The sequence below is a fragment of the Mytilus trossulus genome, chromosome 6, assembly GCF_036588685.1.
Source record: "Mytilus trossulus isolate FHL-02 chromosome 6, PNRI_Mtr1.1.1.hap1, whole genome shotgun sequence".
NCBI classification, from domain to species: Eukaryota; Metazoa; Mollusca; class Bivalvia; order Mytilida; family Mytilidae; genus Mytilus; species Mytilus trossulus.
The window spans coordinates 73,514,366-73,523,087 of NC_086378.1; positions in this window are offsets into that span (position 1 = coordinate 73,514,366).

An 8,722-nucleotide genomic window follows, 5' to 3' on the forward strand; every position below is an offset into this window, starting at 1 on the left:
TTATTTATAAATATACAAATTTGTTGTTCATTTACATTTACACAAATCTTTCTACAGCCAATGAATCAACTATCCACAAAAGACAAAAATGACACAAACATTAACAACTATAGGTCACAGTACGGCCTGTCTATGAGTCAACAATTAAGTCTGTCTCTCTATTCAATAGTCTTTATATGTGACCTCTAGTCTTTTTACATTTTTAAATGACTGTCTATATGTCCACATGCAAGGAAAAGTACTAGTAATTGTATTTATTTGGTCAATGATACCATGGGTCCACTAAAGAGAATGGATGTGATCAAAATGTGCTTCGTGTGAATAAATATATATATATGTATATAAACGAGTCTAAATTGAAAACTACGTTCAAACCTATGACTGCGTTGGATAAAAACCGCAATTTTTATACGTGTGCATGTCAAACAAATTTCGTTGTAGAAACAGCACAATATAGATATACAAAAGTGTGATATGAGTGACAATGAGACAACTCTCCATCCAAATAACAATTTATAAAAGTAAACCACAATAGGCCTTCAATACGGAGCCCTGGCTCACACCGAACAAAAAGCTATAAAGGGCCCCAAAATTACTAGTGTAAAACCATTCAAACGGGAAAAACAACTGTCTATTAAAGTTATATAAAAAACGAGAAACGAGAAACACGTATTTTAAAATTACACAAACAAACGACAACTACTGTTCATAAGATTCGTGACTTAGAATAGGTGCATACATTTGCAGAGGGCCGTTAAAAGTTTTAATGGTGCCAAACCTTCTCTCTTTTTCTGAAACAATGTTATACATCACAACATAGAAAAACACATATAAATACATATCAAATGTATAGTCACACGATGAAGCTTTGGTAACTATAAACTGAGAAAAAAGTTACAATCATTTTAAAAATCTTATCGTGACGTCGCCGACGTTATATTACAAGGCGGAAAATTTAGCTTATCATGCTACTCACGGGGGAAAAATTGGCATGATCCTAGTTTTCCCCTTACAACGCTGAAGGGGAAAAGTTGGATCATGCCAATTTTTCCGGGGGGAAATATTGGATCGATCCAGTATTTCCCCCCGGAAATTTTGGCATGGGGGAAGAATGGCTATAGGACAGTCACACCGGCACACTACATACAGTGTTTCCAATCTGCAGCAGCGATTCTGATTATAATTATTTTACATGCATGACGGTGACGGTAACAAAAATAAGTGTCCCGATTACAAATCAAAATACAAAAATTGAAACAAATCTTATTTATGTCGTTACAAAACTGGTTGAAGACGGGTTCTTTAAAGAGAAAAAAAGATGAAAAGGGAAACTCATGAGTATAAACACCCCAATAAGTAACGCTGGCTTATAACTTTCTTGGTTTATTTTTGAATCTACTACCAATGTTTACACACTGAACAACAAACATGCCGCAAATGCAAATCGATTAAATATATCATTGACCAAAAATATAATGATTATTTATAATTAATTTAAACAAAATCGTGAAGCGCCTTTTATATGGAAGTCTTTAATGTATAAGGCAATTCATGATTTTTATTTATCTTTAATAAAAGTATGAAATATATTTTTGGTATTGTTTGAAAATATCTTTTTCGTGTTTCTTTGTTTTATTATTATTATTAGCATTGTCTGGTTGTATGCTAGCGTGTTCCACTGATTATATCGCGGTAGGCCGTGGGTTCGAACCCCGAACGGTAGGTCAGACCAATGACTTAAAACTTATAATATGTTCTCGTCTTTTAGAAGCTTATAACTTGCTGTTGGACATAAATATGTATATATATATATATAAATACGAGTCTAAATTGAAAACTACGTTCAAACCTATGACTGCGTTGGATAAAAACCGCAAATATATATATATATATACATCAGAACGTGTGTTGAATCTTTTTGATAGTACAGGTCATAGGAGAATCGGAAAGTTTTGGTTGACTAACAGAGTTGAAACTTGTTTTGTTACTTACTAGGCTTGCAAAAAAAAACCGCATTTCTGTTATATATATTTTGTTTTTTTATTATAGATAGTAATGCTGAAATAAGCTTCATGCATCCCAACCCCCCTAAAAAAAAGGACCCAAAAATTTTTCGCCTCGCTCCGCTCAGCAAATGCCTCACTTTTAAAGAACATGCGCTACGGCCTTGATAAGTTCCAAAAGGAAAAAATATTCTGGGATATTATTTCCATAGGAATAAATATTACAGTATATGTTCCTAACGGAATAAATAGTATAGAATATTTTTTCCAACAGGAATTGGTATTATGACATTGTTTATAACAAAGTTTCCATTGGAACTTCTGTTAGGTGGAACAAATATACGTTGACAAAAGGAGTAGGTCCGGTAAGGGACGATTTTGGCCTCAAATTTCAGGTTCATCTGACGGAAGATTTTGAACACTTTTTATACAAGTAATTTTTAAAAGTGTCTATTTCAGTCAATTCAATTGGTTTATAGTATATATATATATATGAAAGATTTTAACTGATTTACTCATTAAAAACTCTCCGATTCAAGCTTAGATATGAAAAACCAGAGACATATATACACATATATGTCTCTGGAAAAACCTATCAAATTTGCCAAAAAATGTCACTATTCAGATGGTAACTCTGGTATTACAGTGGATTCGACATATTGACAAACAGTACAAACATGAGCTCTCATCAACTTTCCCCCGAATGTAAAAACATATGAAATTAACTGAAATAAAACCGTGAGGCATGCAGCATGCAATAAATGATAAAAAGCAGCACCAAAAATTAACTCTAAGCAATAGGGATGCAGGACAAATCGTCCCACTTTTCAAACGCCCCACTTTTTCACTAACTTTTAAAATAAGAATATGTGTCCAAAGTAGTGAAAGTACACGGATGCCCCACTTGCACTATCATTTTCCATGTTCAATGAATAGAACGTGAAATTGGGTAAAAAATCTAATTTGGCATTAAAATTAGAAAAACCATACCATAGGGAACATGTGGACTAAGTTTCAAGTAGGTTGGAATTTAAATTCATCAAAAACTACCATGACCAAAAACTTTAACCTGAAACTGGCACTTCCATTTTCTATTATAATTGTCTGTATTTGGATCACGCCTCTATTGTGCTCTTTCCAATAAAATATTGAAATTGAAATGTCGGTGGACCCTGAAACTGGGGTCAAAAGTCTAATTTGGCTTTAAAATTTGAAAGATCATATTATAATAAACATGTGTACTAAGTTTCAATCAAGTTGATTAGACTGCGGCATCATCAAAAACTACCTTGACCAAAAACTTTAACCTGAAGCGCGACAGACGAACAAACAAACGGACGGACGAACAGACGCACAGACCAGAAAACATAATAAAATTGAGAATGGAATGGGGAATGTGTCAAAGAGACAACAACCCGACCAAATAAAAAAAACAACAGCAGAAGGTCACCAACAGGTTTTCAATATAGCGAGAAATTCTCGCACCCGGAGGCGTCCTTCAGCTAGCTGGCCCTCTTACTATCATTGGTGAGGCATACAAATATAATTGCAAATACAATTTCGTATCATTATTGGAGAATAACTTTATACTTGTAAGTTTAGTTATTTGTTACAATTTAAGAATTCAAATTAACAGCAATTTAATTTTATAGCACTGCACTAAGGTTTTCATAGCTTTTTAAGTTGGACAGGAGCATAGATATACAACAGGATTGCATCTTTTACATAAGTTGGGCGAGTTGGCACTAATGAATTCATCGTGGTTTATCTATTAGTCATGAGTGGGGCGAGTTGGCAGACCTTATTTCAGCGGGATTTTAAACTTTTCATAAGTGGGGCATGTTATCCAACCTATTTGAAATGGGATTTTACCCTTTTTCATAAGTGGGGCGAGTTGGTAAACAAGAGTGGGGTGCACGTGCTTTTTTAGAAAGTGGGGCGAGTTTGTGAAAAAGTGGGGCGATTTTCCAGTGGGGCGATTTGTCATGGATTCTGTAATAGCATACATGTATCTTGCAAAATACCAAAACATTATATGAAGCACTAAATTTTTGAAAAATTGCATTTTAAAATTATTTTTGAATAACTTATGATTTATAAAGTAAAAATTTCAAATCTTTCAAATATTCAAATGTAAAAAACAAAATTGCATGTGACTACTCATTTAAATAACTCTTGTCATGTGATTACTGAGCTTGAATTTGTATTTTTCATTGCATACAGAAAGCTCAGCAATCACTTGTCTAGAGTTATTTAAATGAGTACCATTGGCGGATCCAGGGGGGTTCCGACCCCCGGAACCCCCCTTTTTTTTTGGCCGATCAATGCATTTGAATGGGGACGTATAGTTGCCCCCCCTTTTTTTAAAGGCTGGATCCGCCCCTGACTGTACAGTCACATGGCACTATTCATACCCGTAGCCAGGGGGTGAGTCCAACGACCCCCCCCCCCTTTTGCCGGGAAATTCCTGGATACGGGCCTGCACATGATGAATGGAAGGCATAACGATAGTTCAGCTTTTTCCTAAAAGCTTCAATAAATGATAATCATGAAAATTTTGGAGACCCAGTTGCTACATCATCACTAAAACCACCAGTGACGAAGCAATTAAAAAATAAAAGTTTTAAAGTCATAAGAAACGAGTGACCGGTGAAAAATTATGTTCTTCCAATTCTTGATCCAATGCATACACACATCATAAACTTAGACTTCTGTGCACGAATTTATAATTTTTTTCGTGTAAATTTCGTATAATCGTCAATTTTTTTTCTCAATTGGTCAGTGTTGTTGTGAAAATATGGCAGGTAATTAAAGTTCGTGTTTTGAAGCCGAAGTTTAACGATGGTCACCTGTTTGTCAACAATCGACAAAAAAATAAACAAAAAAGCATGGAAAGAGAGCACGTGTTTGACATGTGAATTCAGATAATAGTTTATGTTAAGGACATCCATGCGTATTGTGATCACCGGATTTTTACGAGATGGGTCACACTGAGGTCACTTTGCATACGGAAAATATGTCGGGGGAATTGGTTGCTGGAAGCAAACAATTAAAATGAAGTAAACTTCTTCTAAATATGAATAAATTAAAGAATTTTCTTCAGAAAAAAGTATATGTACATAAGTTTTATAATGAAAACTATCCATTGAGTTATAAAATACATATGCATTATTTTTTTGGATTTGAGGTTTCTTATGACTTTAATAGACAAAACTTCTACAGATTAATTTTAGAAGTTGTAAAAATAAAGTTCCTCCAATTGAAAATTTATTAACTTCATCTAAACCAGATATTATTATTGGTAATGAAACTTGGCTAAACAAAGATGTATTATCTTCTGAAATTTTTCCAAACACACTATTTGAAGATGTATTCCGGAACGACCGGGTCGGAAAAGATGGTGAAGGTGTATTACTCGCCATGAAAAAAGGTTTTATTTGCCAAGAAGTATATAAAAGCAAAAATGTAGAACTTATTGCTGCCCAAATTAATATAACTGACACTAAATCCTTAGTTTTTATTTCTGCAGATAGACCACCATCTTCGCTAGCCAAGGGTTACGATCCATTGCCGCTCTCTTCACGAAGAGAGCGGCAAAGAGAGCGACAGTGGATCGCTACCCTTGGCTAGCGAAGCTGATAGATCACCAAATAAAAATGATATATAGACTATCTCAAACAAATGATCATTGAAATTAATGAACTTAAATTAAAATTTGAAAAATTCCACCAACTGGCTTGGTGGTGACCTTAAGCTTTCAGACATAAATGGCCGGAGCAAAATATATCTGGCTCAATGTATTCTAAGGAGTTAAATGAAGCGTATAAATATAGATATGCTGAACAACTTAGGCATTGAACAAATGGTTGATTTTCCAACTAGGAAAGATAGTATCCTTGACCTTTTCTGCACAAACCAACCTGCATTGATAACAAAAATAAAATCTATACCAGGTATATCTGACCATGATATTGTATTAGTGAATGCAATCTGCAAGCCCTAAAGATCTAAACAATCACAACATAAAATTTATTTATGGAAAAAGGTTGATATTAATAAGATAAAAGACGTAAAATCTCATTTTATATCTGAACTTATATCTCAGGCTAATGAAAATTTAAATATTGACCAATTATGGAATAAATTCAAAGACGGTAGTAATAAAATAATAGTTGATAATGTACCAAGCAAAATAACTAAATTTAAGTACACCAACCCTTGGGCAAATAGGAATATAGACCATTTACGTAAAAAAAAACCCGGAAAGCTTACAACAAAGCTAAAAAGACTGGTAAACAAGAACATAAAGATAAATATAAAAAGTTAAAAAAAAACTGCTCAAAGAGAAATAAGAAGAGCCCAGAGCACGTACATGCAAGAAATAATTAGCCCCCAGTTAGAAGAAAAACATAAATCTTTCTGGCAATTTATAAAAATTTAAAAAAAAAACAGAAACATCTGGAGTGTCACCATTAAGAGGAAAGGATGGATTATTATATAGTGAGCCGAATACGCAAGCTAACATCCAAAGTGAACAATTTAAAAAGGCTTTTACTACCGAAGATACATCCTCTATGCCAAATAAAGGTACAAGTCCCCACCCCACTATGCCAGACATATTTGTAAGATTCAGATAGGCGTCCGGCCTCTAATCGACGTCCGTTCCTCAAATCGACGTCCGTTTCTCAAATCGACGTCCAAATTTGACGTCACATTCTCAAATCGACGTCCAATATTTTGATACTCTAATTTACGTCCACTCTGACGGCATTTCTTGCCAAAACTACGCCCGATTGATTGTCGTCTTAAATCAATGTCCAATATCAATAAATAATAAATTATTAGTCACAGATAAGGCTTTTATTTTTTTCATTTGAATTGTTTTACACTGTCATTTCGGGGCCTTTTATAGTTGACTATGCGATATGGGCTTTGCGCATTGTTGAATGCCGTATAGTGGAGTGACAAATGACGAAAAAGGTGCTTATTTTACGAGTTTAATGGACCGGCATAACTGCAGGCTGAAAATTATATTTTTGCAAAGCCAATACATTAATCTAACTTTTTTGCCCGGTCGTAGACATTTCGTACGGTGCAATTTTTTTTGAGAGTGAAAAGAAAATGAATTTTCGATTTTAACTTGAAATGCATTCCAAAAATTTTTTTTAACATGATTTCATTTTTATAATCAACAAACTCTTAATTTTGGATTTTATTAAGAGAGTAACTACACATGTATATTATAAAATGAAAATTTGTTCTATTGAACCTTATTTTTAACTTTTTTATCCCCTTTTAAAAATGCATACTCCTTTTTTTATTTGAACGAAGAGGTTACACAACTTGTAATTAATAATTTGTCGATATATTACAAAGTTTTTTATGTGAAAAGTAATAAAACTTCATTTTCTAAACTTATGAGACCAACTTCAGCTCATTCGGATGAGTATATCTATAATTTTAGCAATTTATAAATATTGCTATGAAATTCATTGAATTTCCGGATTTTTAATTCCTTACCGATACGCAGAATTATTACTTTTGATTGATTTACCTGGATGAATCACATCAACATTTTGTCATAGTATTTTTTAAACTGGACCCCTGTTGTGTTCACTTATCGCTACACTGACAACAGGTATGGCCTAAATCCCGTGGTCAGAATTCTGACCACGGGATTTAATAATTCGACGAGACTAGAACATCGTGGGTTATGTTTAATTATGTATTATACTGATAGCAAATCAAAGAAAAATTAGCACATTTATTACCCTACTGTGTTCTTAAGGGAACAAAAGATACCGGCTCAGTTTGTCAAGAACATGTTAACACGCTAGTTGGTCATTTATCTGTGCTACTACCGTGGGGTTAATTAGCAGATACTTGTTTATTTTTCGGCATCGCAATTTTCTATCACTTTAATTGGCCAATTTTATTAGCGAATCGTTGAATTTGTGAGACTCGTCCAATTAATGCCAATGTGACAATAGCACCAACCCGTTCCTTCGGTGCGAAGCTATAGATAGAACGGCGGACCAGTTTAAGTATTTTTCGTAGTTGTTCCTTTTCAAAGTCGTTTTATTAAAAAAATTGTATTTAAGGGTTGTTAAACATTGTTAGTGTTTAATTGTTACTGATTAATTTTGAGTCAAATGGTTATTAAAATGTGTTTTTACTTTGACAAATTAATAGGTCTTTTATAACACCACCACCCTTTAACATCATCAATAAAAGAAACCTCAGAATCATGACGGTAAACTGTAGAAGCATCAAAGATAAAACCTCAGAATTCAAAACAACATTACAATACACAAAGCCAGATATTATTATTGGCACAGAATCTTGGTTAAAAGGGGTAAAACCCGGAAAGAATCCGACTAAAGATGCTATAAAATCAGCTGAAGTATTCCCTGATAATTACACATCATTCAGGAATGACAGGGGTACCTTAGGAGGAGGAGTATTCATACTAGTCCACAACAGCATGATTAGTACTGAACAACCGCAATACATAACAAAATGTGAAATTGAATGGGTAAAGCTCAAACTAAAAACAGCCCAAGACCTAATCATCGGCTCATTCTACATGCCACATAGAAACAAAGCCCAACTAGAAGAACTAGAAAAATCTCTGGAAAAAATCACAGAGGAGAACAAAAACAGTAACATCATTCTTGCAGGCGATTTCAACTGCCCAGACATAATGTGGGACAACCTCA